The sequence below is a fragment of the Jaculus jaculus genome, chromosome 3, assembly GCF_020740685.1.
Source record: "Jaculus jaculus isolate mJacJac1 chromosome 3, mJacJac1.mat.Y.cur, whole genome shotgun sequence".
In the NCBI taxonomy this organism is placed as follows: Eukaryota; Metazoa; Chordata; class Mammalia; order Rodentia; family Dipodidae; genus Jaculus; species Jaculus jaculus.
In genome coordinates, this window is record NC_059104.1 from 135,818,181 (window position 1) to 135,840,654 (window position 22,474).

Here is a 22,474-nt window from a genome sequence, read left to right on the forward strand (position 1 = left end):
GGAGTGTTGTTCAAATGCTTAGTAATTTGCACTGCACAATTCAAAAACTGGATTCCTTAGCCCTAGTTTTTTCATGCTCTATTATCATATAACATGCTTAATTTACCTGCACTATGAGTATTGAACTTACCAGTCATAAGTAAATTAGATTAAAAGAGTTCGAAATGGTGCAATGTCTTACTCAAAAAAGGAAACTCACTAGGGTCAGTGATTTGTATCATCATAAAATATATCTATATTCCAACATGTGTATTAAATGCACTTTTCACTAGCTATCTTTTAAACCAAATGAATGTAGTGCATGCTTCTGGAGTTTGTCTGCAGCAGCTGAAGGTCCTGGCACATCCATTCTCTCTCCTTCTCCCCCCCCCCTCCCAGATTAATAAAATATTTTAAAGTGAATGACTAAAAATGAACAGAAAATGACAATATTAAATAGGAAATAACTCAGCTCAATAAAGTAACACTACCCAATGTATCAAGGGCATAAAGAACCACCCTTCTCCATTCTTGCCTGGTTATATTATCAGAGCATTTGGGTAGAAGAGAGAAGATGATTAAATCATCTCTTCTTATTTTAATTGACAATAATTAATATTATAAAGCTAATAATGTAGAATTACATCCATAAGTAATTCACCCAATCCCCAAATAAATCTACTTATCCAACAAAAGTGGATTATTTTTCCACTGAAATACTGTTAAGAAGCCAATTCTGGTGCTGGAGAGTTTAAGATGCTTGCTTGCAAAACCTAAGTACCCAAGTTTGATTCCCCAGTACCCACATAAAGCTAGATGGGCAAAGTGGCACATGCATCTGGAGTTCATTTGCAGTGGCTAAAGGCCTTGGCATGTACATCCTCTTTCTCTCTGTGCTTGCAAATAAGTAACTAAAAATATATTTTTTAAAAAAGCTAGTTCAGCAGTTTTAATTGCTGTGACACAGTGATTTTGTTTCTATTTGGAAAGAAACACAACTTCTACATGGGTGAAACACACAGACTGCCAAACAATGTTTTTATATTAGCAGATTGAATACTAAAAACTAAAGCAGTAAAAGACACACAAGCCTCTTTTTTGGCAAGGGTAAAAAGGAGCTTGCTTTGGGCTAGAGAGATGGCTTAATAGTTAAGGCACTTGCCTACAAAGCCAAAAAGCCCAGGTTTGATTCCCCAGGACCCACATAAGCCAGATGCACAAAGTGGTGCACAAATCTAGAGTTCGTTTGCAGTGGCTGAAGGCCCTGGCACACCCATTCCCATTGTCTCTATATACCTCTTTCACTCTCTCTCTCTCAATAAAAATTAAAAAACTAAAAATTTAAGGAGCTTACTCTAAAAAGCTATTTTCAACTTTTAATCTTGACCTATCTGTACTTGTTGTACTAAAATATAGAAAATAAAAAGCTTCCTCAAATTTAGCTGTATTACCAATTTCTAAAATATAGCAATTCAAAGTGATAGCATTTCTCATGGGTTTTTCTTCTAACTAAAACTAGTAATCTTAGTATTAACTTTATTGTTATCTTTGTGTGTTGCATGGAAGATTAAAGTTTAGCAATTTCTTCCATGATAAATAACTAATTAAATGAAAATGTAATATTAATAAACCATCATGGTATAAATGCTTCTATAAAAATTGTTCTTCAATTTTATAAATAAACTTATTATTTATGTTTTAGTTTTCAGTTTCTACAGAGAAGCTTTAAAATTGTTTTTTTTGTTTTTTTTTATTTATTTTTTTTTTATTTATTTGAGAGCGACAGACACAGAGAGAAAGACAGATAGAGGGAGAGAGAGAGAATGGGCGAGCCAGGGCTTCTAGCCTCTGCAAACGAACTCCAGACGCGTGCGCCCCCTTGTGCATCTGGCTAACGTGGGACCTGGGGAACCGAGCCTCGAACCGGGGTCCTTAGGCTTCACAGACAAGCACTTAACCGCTCAGCCATCTCTCCAGCCCTAAAATTAAGTTTTTATAGCTTTTTTATAATCGATAATGAAACATGCTTTCAAAATCTAACATTAAAATTAAAATTTAGTGCTGCAGCCAGTAAGAAAGTTCATGTAACTGACCTCTAAAACTCACTTCTTCTGTCTAACCAACAGTAAGAACCCCATTTCTCTAACTGCTACCCCTATGTACCACTACTATCCATTAATCTAGATTGTCCCTAATTTGGACTACAAATCCATTGCCCAAACTATAAAGCTCTATAACTTTACCTATTTATCTTTGCCAGGAAATGTCCTTCCATTTTGTCCCTTATAAGATGAAATGTTCTATAAGGCGATCTCAAAGTAACCTTTACCATTATCATCATTTCCAATGAGCAAAATTAATGTAAGCATGCAAGTATGAATCTCTTATATTATACAATATATGCTTTCATTAAAAAAATAAATTTTGCACATTGCTCATTTTTGTATCTTCAATACCTAAACCCGTATCTGGTATACAATTTAATAATAAATTCATTCAGAATACTTTTCTAAGGGTTAAGGATAAATCCCGACTTTTACTTCTAACCTCAGAGTTTACATCCTAACAGGGAAGAATGAATAAGGAATAAATATATAACACACATGGCAGGCTAATGGAAAATTAGTAACAAAACTTAATAATAAAGCAGGGTAAGTACTGTCAGAGGGAGGGAATTAAAATTATAGAAAAGCTATTCAGAGAAGGTCTAATGTAAAAATAACTGCAACTGTAAGTAATATTTAAAATGCTATGATTAGAAGGGTTCAGCAGAAAGGGGCTAGGGAAGGACAAAGCAGGGTGGTGAAGGGAGACTGTGATCATGGTACAGTATGTATTGTGTATGAAGGCTGTCAATAAAAAGTTTTTTAAAAATTAAAGTACTATGATAAAACACTATTAACCAATAAAAGGCCCAAAAAGTCATTAAGAAGAGCCAGGCATGAAGTCATTATGATCCCATTTTATCTTCAAGATGAAATGAAATAATAAAAATGCAACTTCTAAAGTAATATAACTAGTAAAGTGGTGAAGCCAAGTTTAGTATTGCTGTTAACTGCTATGCCTAAAGATCTGGTCAATACTTTTGTTGAATGAACAAGTGAAAAAAAATGGTTACCTACTATATCAATAAGTTCAAAAGAAAGAAAAGCAAATCTGTCTCATAGGACCAACACATTTGAGCAGTTCCAAACACACACATTGCAATTTTTATAGATAACAAATAAAGGTACATACTATAAACAAAAAATATTTACACTGATAATTTCAATATTGGTAAAAATATACATTTAAATTTCTATCTGGAAATTACCAGGCTTAAAAATTATACAAGATAAGGGGCTGGGGAAACCAAGTGAGGGAGATCTATGCCAACAATCCCAGCTGTAGGGAGGCATGGACAGGAGGATCCCTGGGACATGTGGGCCAGGCAATCTAGCCTAATCAATGAGCTCCAAAAACAGTGAACCTTGTCTCAAAAAAAAAAATAAATAAATAATAAGGTAGAGAGCAACTGAGATCTGAGTTTGACCTATGGTCACTGCACACGCACTATTAAAGGCAAAGGTAGGAGGATCACCATGAGTTTGAGGCCACCCTGAGACTCTATAGTGAACTCCAGGTCAGCCTGGGCTACAGTGAGACCCTACCTCAAAAAAATAAAACAAACAAAAAAAAGGACAATATCACAGTAATCACATGAGTAGATATGACACTGTGATATATTAAGAAATAAATGTGGGCTGGAGAGATGGCTTAGCGGTTAAGCGCTTGCCTGTGAAGCCTAAGGACCCCAGCTCGAGGCTCGGTTCCCCAGGTCCCACGTTAGCCAGATGCACAAGGGGGTGCACGCGTCTGGAGTTCGTTTGCAGAGGCTGGAAGCCCTGGCACGCCCATTCTCTCTCTCCCTCTATCTGTCTTTCTCTCTGTGTCTGTCGCTCTCAAATAAATAAATAAATAAATAAAAATTAAAAAAAAAAAAAAAGAAATAAATGTATGCCCTGAAGGACCCATTGTCTCTCACTCCTCTGTTTCTAATAAATAAAATTTTTGTAAATGTAATAAATAAATAAATCTGTTCCTTGCTCCTGGTCCTCAGCCTGTAAAATTTCACTTATTGGAATAATAGTGTCTTTTGTATGCTAATGAGATGACTGGTTTATCACCAGGCTCCAAGATAACTTCAGGATGTTACTGGTCCCAAGAAAGATAAATCAAGTAATGATTAGAAGAATCATGACAAATATACTTTAATTTGATTTCCTCCTATCTTACCAATCTCTGACATGGAGAGAAAGGCTAGAAGTTGCTTTGGTCTCCAATGGCCAAAGATGTCATCAATCTTGAGTAAGAAATGAAGCTTCTCCAAAGACACAAAAGACGGGCTGCTGGATAGGTGCCTGGAGGATAGCATAACCAGAGAAACGTCTGCATCCCTACCTACAGACCTTCATTTATCTGTTACCTGTGACTGAATTCTAAATTCCCTGAAGTACCCTTTATAACATCCTTTACAGGCTGAAACTCCTACTTCAAAGATTCAAAATCAGAAACACTTTAGGCACCAACATGACCCCAAAAGTAAAAAATTTCACACCTGGTCCTCATGTGACAAGTTGAAGTTAAAAACAAAGGAACACTCAAGATATTGTGTAAAATTACCTTCAAGCTAAGTATATAAGGTGTATATGAAATATAAATTAATTCTGTATTTAGAATAGGGTCTTATCTCTAAGATAACTACTTGATTATTGTTCAAATAGTCTAAAATTTGGAAAAATTAAAAATCTGAAAATACTTCCGGTTTCAAGCTTTTCAAATAAAGAATACTCAACCTACACCATATGTGAATATAAGGAAAATATTTCCTTGAGTTCTATAAGCTGCTCTAGCAAATTAATCAAACCTGTGGAGGGTGTTTTGGTAACCTCTGAGTTCTAGCAATTGTCCAGGAGTATGACCACACCTGGAACTTGGAGTTACCATCTTAAATGTGGCAGTCTTCTGGGACTGAGCCTGTAGCCTGTGGAATGTAAAGTATCAGACAATTTAGAAAGGACTTCCAGCTATTTTCCAACAGAGAAACTGCATAGGGTTTTGGTGACCACGGGTATTGTGTGGCAAGTGGTGACAGGTATGTGTGAGAGAAGGAAAAAACATAATTTGTATTGTTTCCTATCTCAACCAGTAAGTCACTTAAAATTCATTTTTAATAGAAGGTACTTTGGAGGCTGGAAAGATGGCTTAGTGATTAAAGGTGTTTGTTAAGCCTGCCAATTTGAATCCAACATGCCTCAGCACCCGTGTAAAGTATGATGCAAACTGATGCATGTGTCTATAATCCCAAGGCACCTAAAGTAATGGGAGGCAGAGTCAGGAGAATACAGAAGCTCACCAGCAGTAAATAAAACAATGAGAGATGCTATCTCAAAAGAAGGTAGAAGGAGAAGGTAAATACTCTGAAGTTGGGCTCCAACCTCCACACTCCCAGCGATTGAAGGGCAAAGGTACATATGTATGTACACACACACACACACACACACATACACACACACACACACACACACACACACACACACACACACGCAGGGAGAGAGAGATGAGTTTTTTCAAGGCACACAGAAAGAAATTAAACTGGGGCTGTTGGCATGAACCTATAATCCCATTAACTCATAGACTGAACCAGGAGGATCACGAGTCCAACACTTGCCTGCCTGGACTACGCAATGCACTTCAAGGCCAACCCTAGCAACTCAGTAGGCAATCATGAATTTTCAAGTTCTGTCCTAGCAACAAAGACCAGGAGAAAGAGAGAAACAGAGAGAGAGAGAGAAATAGACTTGAAGGCACTACCATTTCAACCTAAATATTGAGATTCATGCTTTATAGTACATGTCAACTAAAATTGGTTTTAAAAAATAACCATTTTAACCAAAGTGCTTCAAAGGTCAAGATGGTTTGACATTTGGAAATTACCAAAATGTTATTAGAGAACTTGTCCTGGACATAGTGTGGTATCAAAGAAACAGGTTTTTATATGAAAACAAACAGCTTTAAAGTCATTCCAAATTAGAACAAAATTAAGCTGCCCCAAATAAGTAAAAAGACACACAAAGAACTATCACTGCATGTAATTATACATATATAAAAGGCACACATTTACTCAATTGTAGCTTCAATTTATAATAGGTTTAGCTGCAATGGAATTTTATGTGTAAGTGGTACATGTGTGCATATGTGCGCATACACGTGTATATTCTTGAATGTGCATATGCATGCATGTGGAGGTCAGAGGTTGAAGTTGGGAGCCTTCTTCAATCACTTGGTGCCTCATTTTTTTTTTTTTTTTTGAGACAGTGTCTCTCAATGAACGTGGAGCCTGCCAATTTGTTGAGACTAGCTAGAAAGGAAGTTCCAGGGATACCCTAGTTCTGTCTCCCCAATACTGAGATTACAGGCATTTGCCACAGCACACAGCTTTTATGTGGGTGCAGGGGATCCAAATTCAAGTATTCAAGCTTGAGTGGCAAGCATCTTACTAACTGAGCCATATCCCTAGACCCTGCACTAATATTTTTAATTCAATTGAGGATCAGCTTATATGGGCCTCCAAACTACACATGCCTTAAAATGATTGTTGCTACCAGGTATATAGCTACCAATAACTGATACCAGACATATTCTCACACTGAGCTCAATTAGAAAAATGATCAAGTATAAAAAACTCTAAGTTCAAGCATCTTAACACTATAACACCTGAGAAAAGAGAAAATGTTATCCACAAAATGGTTTGATGCACAATTCAACGGCAGTGCAGAGAACAGAAGCCAGGCTGAGTATGGAGAACTCACTGGGTAGAAGAAACAGAAATCAAAATTCAGGGATGCTGACACAGCAGTTCTGTAGTACAGACTGGCAAAGAAGATGGAGCCTAAAAGATAAATTACTTCTGAAACCTGCAGAGGGGTTTCAGGAATAGTACTGCCCCCAACCAAAAAAAAAAAAAAAAAAAAAACAAAGTGAGTCTAAAATACTATTTATAATTATTAAGGTAACATTTTAAAGCTAAAGGGCAGCATGTGAAGCTGAATTTAATATATTCAACACAAAATGTTCATGACACTATTATTTCAGAAAACAGTGAGTTTAAAAACAAATATTCTACTTTGGGGGGTATTTTGTGTGTGTGTGTGTGTGTGTGTTTAGGCAAAGTCTCACTCTGGCCTAGGATGACTTAAACTGACAAGGATTTGCCTACTTCAGCCCCCAAGTAATAGGATTTACAAATATGAACCACTATACTTGATTGTCTTTTTCACTTATAGCACATTATTTGCAAATGTGTGTGCATGCAGGGATTAAAAACTGATAAAAGAAAACTAAGAACAAAAGAAACTGATGTCTTTTATAAACAAATAACAAAATAGTCACCGTAAGATTTTAGGCAAGCCAGGTGTGGTGGCGCAATCTCTTAATGCCAGCACTCGGGAGGCACAGGTAGGAGGATCGCCATGAATTTGAGGCCACCCTGAGACTACATAGTGAATTCCAGCATAGCCTGGGCTAAAATGAGGCCCTACTTTGAAAATCCAAAATAAAAAAGATTTTGAAAATAATTTCTAAAGATCAAAAATGCAGTCATTAAAATCAAAATTGACTAGATGGACTTAACAACAAATTAAACAATGGAGGGCATCACTAAATTGAAGACGTAAAAATAGAAAGCCAGAAAAAGTTACATACAAAAAGAACAAAATAGAGCAAAGAAGTGTGAAATACCAGGGCAATATAAAAAAAAGGTATAACTGGGGCTGGAGAGAAGGTTTGGCGGTTAAGGCACTTGCCTGCAAGGCCAAAGGACCCCATTTTGATTCTCCAGAACCTACATAAGCCAGATGCACAAGGGGGTGTATGCATCTGGAGTTCATTTGCAGTGGTTGGATGTCCTAGCATGCCCATTCTCTGTTTCTCTCAAATAAAGGAATAAAACATTAAAAAAAAAAAAAAAGACCTAACTGAGCTGGGTGTGGTGACACATGCCTTTATTCCCAGCACTCAGGAAGGCAGAAGTAGGAGGACTGCTGAGAGTTTAAGGCCAGCCTGGGATTACAGCATGACTGCAAGGTCAGTCTTGGCTAGAGTGATACCCTACTTCAAAAACCTCTCCAAAAAAAGGGGAGTCTAACTGTAGCACCAGAAAAAAGGGGGGAGATAGAAAAAAGACTGAATAAACAGACAAAGAAATTAAAGTATCATAAAGTAGATTAGCACAAAATTACATGAAGACATGTATTGCCAAGCTGTTATAATCCATAAATATAGAGAAAAAATTTAAAGCAGCAAAAAGTTATTGGGAAAACACACTAATTCTTTAAGGACCACCACAAGAGGCTTCTTGTCAACAGAAACAAGTTTAAAACAAAAGAAGAACACCAGAAAAGTGTTAGAGAGAGAAAAAAACTAAAAGCTAAAATCTACAGAAAACAAAAATCTTTCACAAATAAAGAAGAGAAGGGAAGGTGAAACACCTAGCATAGTGGTGTACATGGATAATTCTAGAATTTGGGAAGCAGTCAGGAGGTCAAAGCAAGATCCAGGCCATCTTGGTCTACATAGGAAGTTCCAGGCTAGTTAGGACCAATAGGGAGGGTGATCTTATCTCAAAAGTGAAGTGGATGTGTGTGTGCGTTTGTGTAAGAATAAGACATTATGATAAATTTTAAAACTGATGTAAAAGACTTGTGCTTTATTATAAAATCAAGGACAAGAAGAAAACTCATTTTTAATTAAGGAAAAATATGTGAGACAAATAGAAAACAAAGGCAGAGATTTGAATCCAACTACATCAATAATTACTTAAAATATATATGTATAGTCTAAACATCTCACTTAAAAGTTGGAAATGGTCGTCAGCTGATCAAGTGTCTACCTAGCATACACAAGGCCATAGTCTCTATCTCCAGCACCACAAAATGAAACAACAACAAAAGGTAAGTAGGGATTATCATAAATAGGTTGAGCATGAAACATGAAAGGATGTATCTACAAATATCAAGAAAATAGAGTACCCTTACAAAAATCAAAGTAGATTTTTAGGAGACAGGCTGGGCGTATGACTGTGTAATAACCCCACAGGCTCATGTGTTTGAACACTTGCTCTTTGGCAAGGTTGTGGGTCTTTTAGGAGACTTGTTAGATGAAGTGTGTCAATGGCAGTGGGCCTTGAGATGTTATAGCAACATGTCCTGTTCCGTTTCTGTTTCCTGACTCTGGTCATGAGATTCGTGCTTTGGCCTGCCATGCCTCCCCACCATACAGAAGCTGAATCAAACCCATTTAATTCCATAAGCTGCTTCAGGTTAGGTAAAGAAATGAGAAAGTAACTAGTACATATACTACTACCAGGAGCAAAAAGACATCTCATTAATGTTTACAGTGTCATTTTATTATAAGCACAATGGGGCTGGGTAGATAGCTCCAGTGATTAAGGGTGTCTGCTTGCAAAGCCTGCCAGCAGGGATTCAATTCCCCAGTACCCACATAAAGCTAGGCATATACAGTAATGCATGCTTGTAGAGTTCATTTTCAGCACCAAGAGGCTCAGGCAACCCCATATCCTCATATTTTCTCTCTCCCCCACCCCTGTTCACAAATATATAAAAAATATTTCAAAAAGCATAAAATTGGAAATGCTTCTATAGCCAATAAAAGTTTCAAAATACACACAAATACTATTAGAACTAAATGGGAAATAAATACATCACAATTATAACTGGAGATTCAAAATCTCCTAACACTAACTAGTAAATTAGTAGATAGAAAACTCAGGAGAGAGATCTAATCCCTGAATATTATTATAAACAAGTGTGGGTTAGCTGAACATTATAATAAATCACATTAAAAACTTTCAAGTGTATCTATTCCTTTGTACAGTTAACAAATAAAAATATGCCAGGCTAGCCAGGCATGTGGTACATGTCTTTAATCCCAGCACTAAGAAGACAGAGGTAGGTGAATCACTGAATTCCAGGTCAGCCTGGACTAGACAGCAAGACCATACCCCAGAAAAACAAAACAAAGCAACTATACACATATATATATATACACATACACATATATGTACACACACCAAGCTATAGAATAAAATACATATTTTTTTTATTTTTTTGTTCATTTTTTATTTATTTATTTGAGAGCGACAGACACAGAGAGAAAGACAGATAGAGGGAGAGAGCGAATGGGCGCGCCAGGGCTTACAGCCTCTGCAAACGAACTCCAGACGCGTGCGCCCCCTTGTGCATCTGGCTAACGTGGGACCTGGGGAACCGAGCCTCGAACCGGGGTCCTTAGGCTTCACAGGCAAGCGCTTAACCGCTAAGCCATCTCTCCAGCCCTAAAATACATATTTTTAAGAACTGAAATCACATAGAAAATGTTTTCTCACCACAAAAGAATTAAAATAATAAGTTACTGTGAAGAATTCCAAATAAGAGTTGATACATTCTATATATGAATCACTGAGATCATAAGAAAAATTCAAATATACTGAACTAAATGATAAAGTTATCAGATTATAAAAAGTAAAACTAATATACCTGGAAACTTACAACTTCTAAGTGCTAATGTTTGAGAAGAACAAAGTTTTAACATTAATATTTTATATTTGCACCTTAAGCTAGGGAAAAAAACTAGAACACTTAAGCTAAAAGCAGAGCTAAGGAAATAGTAATAGTTACAAATTGGTCAAGTACTTGAGAATCATGTAATAGATAAAAATCAATGAACTCAAAGGTTGGCTCTCTGAAAAGAACTATCTCAATCTAATATCAGAAATTTTTCTAAAAAAAGACATCACTACAAATTCTTTAAACATTAAAAGTATACTAAGGACATTTCTGTGCCAATAAGTATGACAACTTAATGAAGTAGACAAAAATCTCCTGAAACATGAAGATTATATCCCAAATCTAATAAACTAAACGCACAACCAAAAGGCTTTCCCTACAAAGAGAATTCCAGACCACATGAGTCCGGTGAATTCTTCAAACATCTAAAGAATTAGCATCTTCTTCCACAATCTCTTTTTGAAAACCAGAGGAAGCACTTTTTGAAAAATTAAGGGAGACCAGCCATAAGTAACCCAGGTATCGACTGAAGAAAAAGAAACTACACACTAATATTACTGATATGTAAAAAGGAAGCAAAGGTTCTTTACAAAATATCAGATCAAGTCCATCAATAAACATCAATAAACAAAAAGGTAATATAGTACAAGTAAGGTTTGTCTCAAAACAAGATTGGTTTAGTATTCAAAAGAATAAATGAATGTAGTTGACTACATTAACATACTAGAAAAATCCCATTTGCTTATTTTAATGAATGAAGAGAATGTCATCCATTCACAACCAAATACCCATTCATGAAATGGAGAAAGGAACCCTCAGCCAACTAGGTCTAAAGGGGAACTTCAATCCAGAAAGGGCATTTAGAGAAAGCCTAAAACTAACTCTCACCTGATGATAAAAATACCAATTTTCCCCTTGAAGATGTGATTTAAAAGAAAGCAATGATGCTCACTCTCATCATCTACTAACCATTTTGCTGACGGTCCTAACCAACACAATAATGCAAGAGAGACAATGGAAAAAACATCCAAATTGCAAAGGAAAAACTCACTCTCTCTCTCTCTATATATGTATATATACATCACAAATCATGAAACATTACGATAAAGTAACTAAAACTAAAAATTGAGTCTTGTAAGGGTGTAGGGTGCAAAAGTAATTGTATTTCTGTATGCTAGCAATGAAATATATAAATTAAAAATATATGCACAATGGGCTGGAGAAATAGCTTAATGGTTAAGGCCCTTGCCTGCAAAGCCAAAGGACCCAGGTTCAATTCCCCAGTACCATGTAAAACAAGATGCACAAAGTGGTGTATGCACCTAGAGTTCATTTGCAGTGGCTAGAGGGCCTGATGTGCCCATTCCTTCCATCTCTCCCTCCCATAATTAAATAAATAAAATATTTAAAAAATATTTGAACAAGACAACATCCTGAATACTAAGAAAAGCTGCTAAGAGAAACTAAAGAATATATAAAGGAAGAATGTCATGTTCATCAATCCTCATACCTAAATATTGTTAACACTGATTCTTTCTAAATTACCTACAGATTCAACAGTCCCAATCAAAATCCCAGCAATCATTTTTGTAAAAACTGAAATTGATATTTAAAACTGATTAATACAGCTATTATGGTTTGGGTGTAAACAACCCCCAAGCTACTGGTGCTGGTTTTGGAGGTTATACAACTTTTGAGAAATGGGTTCCAGCTGGATAAAGTGGATTGGGAGAGGGAGGGCTTGAGATTTTATAGCCCAGCCCTGCTTCTTTCCCTATCTCTTCTTCCCGATCTCCCCAGAAGTAAGATCAAACAGCCTCCTGTTCCTGCCACCACAACCAAAAGTCACTCTGCTGCCAAGACTTCCATACCCTTGTTAACCATGAACTTCAAACCAGGAGCCAAAATATATCCTTCCTTCCCTAAGTTGCTTTTTTATTTATCTGGTCACAGTGACAAGAAAAGTCACACAACTATCAAAACAATTTTAAGAATAAAAACAGACTACAGGATTTACTCTACCTGATTTTAATACTATTCTTATATTAACTCCACACACATAGCATCTTCCAAGGTGACAAGGTAACTCAGTGGAGAGAAGAAAGCCTTACAAATGAATAACACTTGGACAAACTGACATTAATTACCTCATATCCTTACAAACATTAACTCAAAATGAATCCTAGACCTATAGATAAAATTAAACTATAAATCTTCCAAAGTAAACACAGAACAAAAATTCCTTAACTCACAAAAGGCAAAGATTTGTCAAATAGTGTAAAAAACAGCACATACACCAAACCAAACATGGTGGTTCACACTTTTCATCCCAGTACTCTAGAGGTGCTGGGGAACTGAACCTGGACCAGAAGGCTTTGCAAGCAAGCACCTGTAACTGCTGAGCCATCTCCCCAGCTGGATAAATCTTTTTTTAAATTTTACAAAGACCAAGTTAGTATGTCACTTTGAGTCTGTTTCTCCAAGTGCAAAGCAGCAGTGTAATAGTTTCTATATGTCATAATTTTACTTCTATGAATTAGGTAAGCATGTGATATGCTTAGTGTTGTATGACTGGAATACTGTAAGTAAAGACTGCATGCCAGCTAATCACTGTGGCTACTTTTGATCAACATTATCATTTTAATTAACTATGGGAGGACAGACATACTCATAAAGAACCCATAAAATGTGCAAATAGAGCAGATGGCAAATGCCACTAGATGTTAACTTCTTAACTACATACATACAAAAAGTCATCACTTTATTCAGAAAGTCAGAAATAAAATATTACAGCAAAAACCAAATTGTAAATTTTGAAAGTATTTAGAATAATTATTTGATAATAGAGTTAAATAAAAATATTTCCAAGGTCTTTAGAAGACATACTTACAAACAGATACTAATCCACAAGTATGCACTAACTTAGTATAGTTTCATAGATGCAGCATTTAAGGAAATACAAAGGAAAGATAAAAAATGGGTATGAATAAAAAGCAAGACTGTAGAGGATGAACAGATGGGCAGAACAAAATTGTGCACAATCTGGAAATGGGAGATTACTTAAATTTAATATGGAAAAAAAAAAGAGGGAGAACCAAACGCTAATATTTCAAAAGAGGAAAACTCTTTGGAAGGAATCAGTTTTTTCTGAACAATACGGTATGCTGTCTGTGAAAAGGGATCATGAGAAAGTAGAATAGAGGGAAAAATGTGAAATAGACATCTTTTACTGTACACTTCTACTTAAATGACATATTTCCATCAATTCACTCCAACCAAATTAAAAATGAGTCTAGAGCTGAAGAGATGGCTTAGCAAGATACTTTTCTGTGAAGCCTAAGGACTCATGTTCGACTCTTCAGTGCCCAAGTACACCAGAGACAAGGTGATACAAGTGCACAAGGTTGCACATGCGAACTAGGTGGTGCACGCATCTGGAGTTTGATTACAGTGGCTAAAGGTCCTGGCGCTCCAAGTCTCTCTCGTGCACTCACACTCTTGCTCGCTCACATTGAAAAAAGAAGGCCACTCAGCTGGGCTTACCTCAAAAAAAAGTTTTTTTAATTAAAAAAAATGAGTCTAGCACTGTGCCTTGTAAAAGATAGTCCTAAGTATTATTTAGGAAATCAAGCTCAAGTGATATAAAAATGGATATACATTATGGTTTTTATTTCATATGAACATATTAAAGAAGGCTTCATGACATCCAATCTTAAAAACTTTCAATGGTTCTTCTTTAGCTGAAGAACAAAATTCAAAATATTTAACATTCAGGTCTTTGTGTGAACATCTACAATCTGATTTTCCACAATATTAGCTTTTGCCCCTGAAAAGCCTTTCCTCCATTCTAACCCAACTGTTACCTACTCACAAGCTGTTTTGGCTCCCTGTGTAGAATAGCTTTTCTACTTACCTAATGGTAAACTTGATATCCATCTGAATCTGAAGCAAATATCAACTTGCCCAGGTAGCATCCCCTAATCACCTGTCACTTAATCAATACAGCATGATAATTAATCAAATTCACTCAGTAAGCCATTGCCTCTAAGAAGCATAAAGCTACACTTTTTATGTATTTCTATGCTAAATCAATAGAATAGAAACAATACTTGAAGCAGTAGAAAGGGGTAAGAGATAGAATCCACAAAATGAGTCAGAGGAGCAGGATCAAGGTCATTATTTTGGGAGTTTCAGAATTCAGTCAAAATAAAAGGAGTAGATGATCAACAAAATATAACAATTCTGACAAAAGTGTTCATTCAAGCAAAGGCATGAAACACCTGTCATCACTTAAGACTTATGGAAATTTGTAATGAGGTTCCAATGCAAACATAAGGAATAGATACTAACTTCATTTAAATATAGTTCAAAACCTATGTGGATAATTCCAAAGATAGTCATTGTATGTCTTGATTTATATTATAAAAGAATTCAGATGTTTAAAGTCAATGTGACCTTTAATTTTTTTTAAAGTAATGTATAATGAGTAATTAAACAGGTCAACTTCTACTCCAATATAAAAACTGACACTGCCAACAATAACAAAAATTTTTCTAAAAATATTCCTAAAGAAAAAAAGTCTGGGGCTGGAGAAATGGCTTAGTGGTTATGGCACTTGCCTGCAAAGCCTAAGGACCCAGGTTCAACTCCCCAGTACCTATGTAAGCCAGATGCACAAGGTGGGATATGCATCTGGAGTTTGTCTACAGTGGCTAGAGGCCCTGACACATCCATTCTCTCTCTCTTTACCTCTCTCTCTAATAAGTAAAAATTCAATTAATTTTTTTTTAAAGGAAATGTCAAGAGCAAAAGTATTTTAGGGACTAAATTAAAAAAAAACAAGTAAAAACAAGTAAAAAGAATTTCACTCAACACCACCATTATGTTAAATTTCTCATGTTAAAAAACAGAAAACAGAGTTGGAGGGATGGCTTAGCAGTTAAGGCATTTGCCTGCAAAGCCAAAGGACCCAGGTTCTATCCCCCAGAACCTATGTTAGCCAGATGCACAAGGGGGCACACGCATCTGGAGTTCGTTTGCACTGACTGGAGGCCCTGGCACGCCCATTTTCTCTCTCTCCCTCTTTCTCTGTCACATAAATAAATAAAATAAAATATTGTTAAAAATATATAAAAGTAAGAGAATCAATGCACTTTAGCTACAGGTAACAGATTTAGCACCCTGATAAACATAATAATGAGTGTAGCCCAGAATAACATCAGATTTACTAGTCACTGACAGCAATGCACAACTGTCGAGTACAACTGAGAAAACCAAAAGTAAGAAAAAGATAGAGTGATATAACTTAATTATTCAAAAAAGTTAACACCTATCAGAACAATTTACAAGTACAGAAGTCACCTTTTCAGAAAACTTCAATTACTAAATGTTAACTAAATAAAAATAACAAAAGGAAGATCTTGACTAACTACAGCAGACCCTATTGCTCACATACTAATAAGACCAAGACATTTTCAAATTATTTAATAGACACAAGCCTTTTATTTAGTAATTTTGTTTTTAAGAAAAACAGTATTAAGGCTCTAACAATAATTTAGAACCAACATCCATTTGCTATGAGAGTGAAGAAAGAATATTTAATTGACTTATTTCACCTCCTCCAAGATACTTTCTGAAGCCTAGTCTAGCACATCTAGCATAGCTTGAAGACTAAGAGTGCTGTTACAGCAAAACAACTGAGTGAAAACTGAATACCCAAATACCTTCACTTTCTCTTAAGCTATTACATGCTCCAACTCTAACACAAGACTTTGTGGGAATGAGGCTAGCAAGGGGTTGCCTGAGGCCATGCTGAAAGACTATCAAAAATAAAAGAGACACTCTAAATCTGAAAATGCTAGGAAAGCATCTAGGCAGATCAGAACACAAACTATAGGGAAGGAATTTCAAATTTCTGCTGATATGAAGGACCAGGAGTCTTACAAGAACCTAGTGCCATACAATACACAGCTTGAGAGGGAGGGATGGGGGGAAAGGAGGAACAAGGACAAAATGGTACAGAGAAGTACCCTTTTGGTGGTTGTGTGGAACAGCAAAATGGAAAAATGGGAAATTTTTAAGGTTAAACAAACAAGACATACTTATAAAGTTCTTGCAACCCTTCTCTAACCATTAAAACAGACAAATAAAAATCATTGAAGAAAAACTGTTCTGAATCTATAAGTACGTACAGTGCCTTTGTAACATAAAAATAAACAAAAGTCCAAACTATCAGGAAGCAGGATTTGACACATATCAAATGAAGGACTCATCTCACCCCCAATTAATCATCTCAAAGCAAGAAAAAAGTGATAAGCCAATAAATACTCTAAACAGAAATAAATATATACAAATATACATTTGAGGATATGAAAAGCAACCTGAATCAGAAATCTAAAACTTACAGATATGGTAAAATACAAGAAATTCAGAGCTGGTTGAATTTATAAATGGAGTAGGAGGTAATAAACTGTCACAGAAATGAAGCCCACACTGAAAAATATCCAAAGGAGAATTGACTCAAATGAGCTCTAACAGTCTCCCACATCTGAGACACTAGAGAGCTGTATCTGGTATATGTTTCATCTGATTTCTGGAATTCTCTCACCACTTCCCAGTAACTCACAGGCTTGGGACATTCATTCCCAAGAGCACACTCTTCATGGTAAATGTCGTATTTATTATGCACTTAGACAATAGTTAACAATGTAACAGGTCTGAAACTATGCTACAATTTTAATTATGATTACATTCTTAATCCTTTCTTTTACAGTTTCACTGGCAAAGTGTCCTTTTCCTAATCTCACTGATCCTATGAAACTTTGTGGTTTTCACTGCAGGATTTTTTGCTATATACAGATTGTTAAGAACACACATGCTGTATGACAGAACTGCCGGAGGATGTGTATGCATATGTGGGTCAATATACACACATATATTTCTTAGCTCCATCAGCTAAGATGAACCTGCTATTTCTTATAAGAAGGTGCCTAAAAAGGATGAAGATATATTAGAAAGACACAGGAGAAAGGAAAGGAGCTCTTTCAGTGGTCTAACTAGGACTTTAACAATACAATGCACAACAGCATCAGTCAAATAGCACCTACAAAATAAAATAGGTATCTCTGAGTTTGCACTAATATGATATAATAAATAAAGAAAAACAAATGCCTTTTCAGTACAGAAGATTAGTAAATAAATGGGAAAGCAACAAGAAAAATACAAAACAATCAATAGGAAATGAACTCCACTATGGTGATATCTGATTCAAAAATGAATAGATCAAAGTTTGAAGAGATTCTGGAAATTAGCACAGCCCCCAAATACTTCCCTTTAGATAAATATCCATTATAAGGAAAGAAACTATGACTTGACAGAGAAAACAGAAGACACCACCTAAATTAAGAGAACAGATTAACAACATCAGTAATAAGACACTGACATTAAGGCTGGGGAGATGGCTCAGCAGATAAAGGTGCTGGCTTGTAAAACCTGACAGGCTGAGTTTGATTCCCCAGTACTCTCTAGTACAGCCAGATGCACAAAGTGGCACATGTAACTGGAGTTCATTTGAAGTGGTAAGAGACCCTGGCACAATCCGTTCAATCCCTCTAATAAATAAATAAAAATATTTAATAAAAAGAAGTTAACATACAATCCTAAAACAAATCTTCTAATATACCATTACCTCAGTAATGCTATTGCAGAAATGCATAATCCAAAATAATCAGAGAAAAGCATCTGTGAAAACCAAATTGATAGTCAACCAAAAAAAAAAAAAGACCAGTACTCTTTAAAAGATCAAGGACATTTATAACCTTAAGACAAGGGAAAGAACGAAGTTGGTTTTATTCAAGCTATAACTTGGATATTCAGCTGTCTGACTGGAGGAGGTGTTACTGGGGGCTGGATCTGGAATCCCAGGCAAAAGATATACAGAGTACCTGAATTCTGATTGGGGGGGGGGGGAGGGCTCCTGGAATGTGCTTGTTTATGCTGGTACAGTAGTTGCTTTGCTCTCTCTGCATGGACCTGAGAAAGGGAGCCAAATTCTTCCACCACTATACAACTTCACCTGGATCTATAAACTTCAAATAAATGCCCTTCCTCTCATAACTGTGTCTGGAGGTTCATTCCAGCAATGCTGAAGTTGACTACTACAATATCAAATACGCAAATGAGAAGGAATATCTTTTACAACTGAATAAAAGGTCAACTACACATTGTAAAAGGAATGCCAGTAAAACACCATCTGCAACCACTATATGTATAGTTCGTCAATGGGTGCTAAAGCCATTACCTAAACATTTCTGGGTAAAATTAAACTGATTACTCAACAATAGGAAAAGGAATGGTGACATCTTTTATAATGGAAAAAGCCAGCAAGGTAACTAAATGAGCAAAGTAAATGTCACCAGGATCATCAAGCAGACATCATACTGTCAGCTGATATGATATACCATAGAGCAAGGATATTTTGATCACTTAGATGGGATTTTTACCAAAAGAGCATAACATGAATGTAATTACATAGACCAAAAGAACAAATTTAAACTCATGGACGTCCTATCAAAACAAAGGGCCTATCTTCTTCAAAACTATGAACGTTAGGAAAGACCAAATAAGGTTCAAGAACTGTTTCAGATTTAAAGAATAAAAATGCTACAACAGTAAATGATGGCAAAAGTACATGGAAAGAGGAATTCTTATCCTTCTGGTGGGAATGCCAATAACTATTATGGAAATCAGTAGAGAGCTTTCTCAAAAACTGAGAACAGTCCTATGACCAAGTTATATCACCCACTGGGCATACATCCACATTCTCCTACAGACACACACATCCATGTTTATTGCTGCTCTATTTACAAGAGCTAAGGAATGGAAGCAGCCTAGACATACATGATCAGATGCCTGGATGATGAAAAGATGACAATATATATATACAATAGAATTCTATTTAGCGGGATACAAATTGAAATTACAAAATTTTCTGGAAAATGGACAGACCTAGAAAGAATTATATTGAGTGAAGTGAACCAAACTCAGACAGACCAACACCACATGTTTCCTCTGATATGTGGATCCTAGCTTACAATATCTGTATGTATATGGGGACGGGGTGGGGGGAGGCAACATGGGTAAACCTTATATAAGTAGAATGTAACCAAGAGCAAGTATAAGAAGGGTAGAAAGAGGGATGAGAGAAGGGCAAATGGACACTTGTGACATGTAAACAAAAGTGGTGAGGATACTAGGAGGAGTGAAGACAGAGAGGCTGGGTAGAGGAAAAGGGACGAGAATCAACTAAAACAAATGTTATTTGAAAATTCCAGAATGAATGATACCTAAATCTCTGTATGCTAACTAAAATGCTAAATTTAAATTTTAAAAAATGCAAAGCACAATATCAGGAAAATATGCTATTACAAATATTACTAGCACAACTGGACATTTTTCAACATGAACTGTATCAAATAAGATCAATACTGAATTTCTTAGACCCAGCATACTGTGATTATTTAAGAATATGTCTCTGCCTTAAGAGGTAACAGCTAAAGCATTTACAGAGTAAAGGATCACAATGTGTATAATTTATTCTCAAATAATTTACTAATAACATTTAAAGGAGTAAGAAGAAAAAGAGGCCTTTATATTCATGACCTCACAGTGACTGATGCTACTTACACATGACCTGCATAATAGGAGAAAAAATGATGATATGAAAACAGAAAAGAGACTAGTTGAAAAGAGAGAGAGAGACAGTGGAGGTGAGGTTTGGCAGGGGGTAAAGGGGAGTCATAGAGGGGATTATGATCATGGTATATGATCAATATTTATGGGAGTTGTCAATAAAAAGTTTTAAAAGGAGAGGGCAAAAGAGGAGAAAAGAAATCATAGATTCCTGTTATTACAGTGCAATGATTCACTATCATTATATGTTTAATGTGTGATTTTCTTGTTAGCAATGCATAAATGCACTGATGTAACAGTTCCAACTATTCCTGTAAAGGCATCTGTGATATTCTGCCTTAGATGTGTATATGCTGAGCCATACTCCAGAAGATATAATCAGGGAATATCAAACTGTAAATAAAGCTCTATTTCCATACTTTGTGTGCATACTTTGCAAATATATGGAGTGATTTTAAAAAGTGATGTGGCAAATGTTAACAACTGGTGAGTCTAGGCAAAGGTATATGGGAGTTCATCATAATACTCTTGTACCTGTTCTCAAAGTATTTTATAATTTTTAAATTTTGATGTGGGAAAAGTGGTCTGTGGTTGGTTATTTGTGGTTGATTACAGCAACTTTCACTCACTTCAACATTCTATGAGAAGTCATTCAATGTCTAGTACTATGAACAGGATGGTGAAAAGAACATACAAAAACAGCCAAATTGTAATACTCTAAAATGGGATTTACTCTCCACATAATGTATGTATCAAAGGCTTTGGAAGCATACAAGAGCAGGAGAGAAAAACTTATAGACATGACATTTAAGGTAGGACTTAAAAAGGATCAGTAGTTCAGTACATCTATGAACAAGGGAGTATTCTAATCACTGGGGAAACATGAACTAAGATACAGATGCATTCTTTCAATATTCAGTATCTTCCAAGTGCAGACAGTGTGCTACTAATGCCTGGGGATATAGCAGTGAGCAAGAGTGATGAGGCTTCCCTACCTTCATGTATTTGATAGTCAGGCAAGGATGTAAATAAGCAACAACTAAACAAATCAGATACACAGCAATTTAGAAGTGTCATAATGAAAATAATCTGTGTGAGAGTGTAACGTGACACAGTGCAACATTAAATTGCCAGAGTAAGCCTCTGGGTAGATAGATTTGTGCCAAAATCCAACAACACTTTTGGCTGATAAAGTCATATGAATACCCAGTTGGATAGTGCAGAGGGTTAGAGGAGTCCTGCCTATGTGTTCAGCAAATAAAGCATTTAATGATAAGAAGAAAGATTATAGGTATATTTAGGCCATGGAATATAGGCATTATTTTGAAAGAAATGACAAGTCACTGGATGATTTTATGCAAGAAATGCCTGATTTAAGCTTTTAGAATGATCCCTAGGGTTGCTGTGTGAATAAAGAGCTTGTATGGAAGATGATTAAAAAAAAAAAACAAACCACAGGTTCTGGAGGTACACACCTATAATCCTGGGAGGTGAGGCAGGACCATCAACAAATTAGCCCAGCTTCATACTGAGACTCTGTCTTTAAAAAAAAAAAATGAACTCAATGTTCATCTTCAACCGCACAGTAAGTTTGAGGCCAACATAAGACTACATGAGACTAGTTCAGGAAAAAAAAGAAAAGAAAAGAAAGAGAGAGAGAAGGGAGATAGATAGAGTCAGGGAGCAAGTCCTCAAGAGGCTACTGTAAAAATTCACACAAAAGAACTTAGAACAAAGAGGCAGTAAAGACTAAAAGCAGTGGATGAGCTCAACATAACTTATGAAGGACAACAAAACAGGGAGATAGATTAGAGAATAAATGCACGAACCAAGAATATCATGTTTCTGGTTTGAATACAGTCATTTCACTGATATGAGGAATGATAACAGAGGCACAAAGTTTTAGGAAGAAGGAAGAAAGACAGCACAGAGGAAAAACTAGTTGTATTTTAACTATATGGCTAAATATTACATATGAAATCAGAAATAGATGTCTAAGAACATATACAGCTTAAGCAGACTTTATTCCAGAAAAAAGTAGGAGTCATCAGCATGGAAATGCATGGCCTTTTCAGGGAAAAGCAAACAGCTGGTCTTGGCTAAGGCACAGGAAACAAAAAGTAGTGGCTGACAATGAGTCTGGAAAGACAGAAATGCAATCATCTTCCAAACAAGCCATG

General features: G+C 36.0%; 2 protein-coding genes across 6 annotated transcripts in view; one reads left to right on the forward strand and one right to left on the reverse strand.

Moving 5' to 3' along the window:
• Mef2a (myocyte enhancer factor 2A) overlaps window positions 1-22,474 on the reverse strand; it is a 123,313-nt gene that overhangs the window by 95,075 nt on the left and 5,764 nt on the right. The window lies entirely within an intron of this gene.
• The window catches only part of LOC123459474 (vegetative cell wall protein gp1-like), a 29,712-nt gene that overhangs the window by 1,438 nt on the left and 5,800 nt on the right, over window positions 1-22,474 (forward strand). The gene's annotated exons all lie outside the window — the stretch shown is intronic.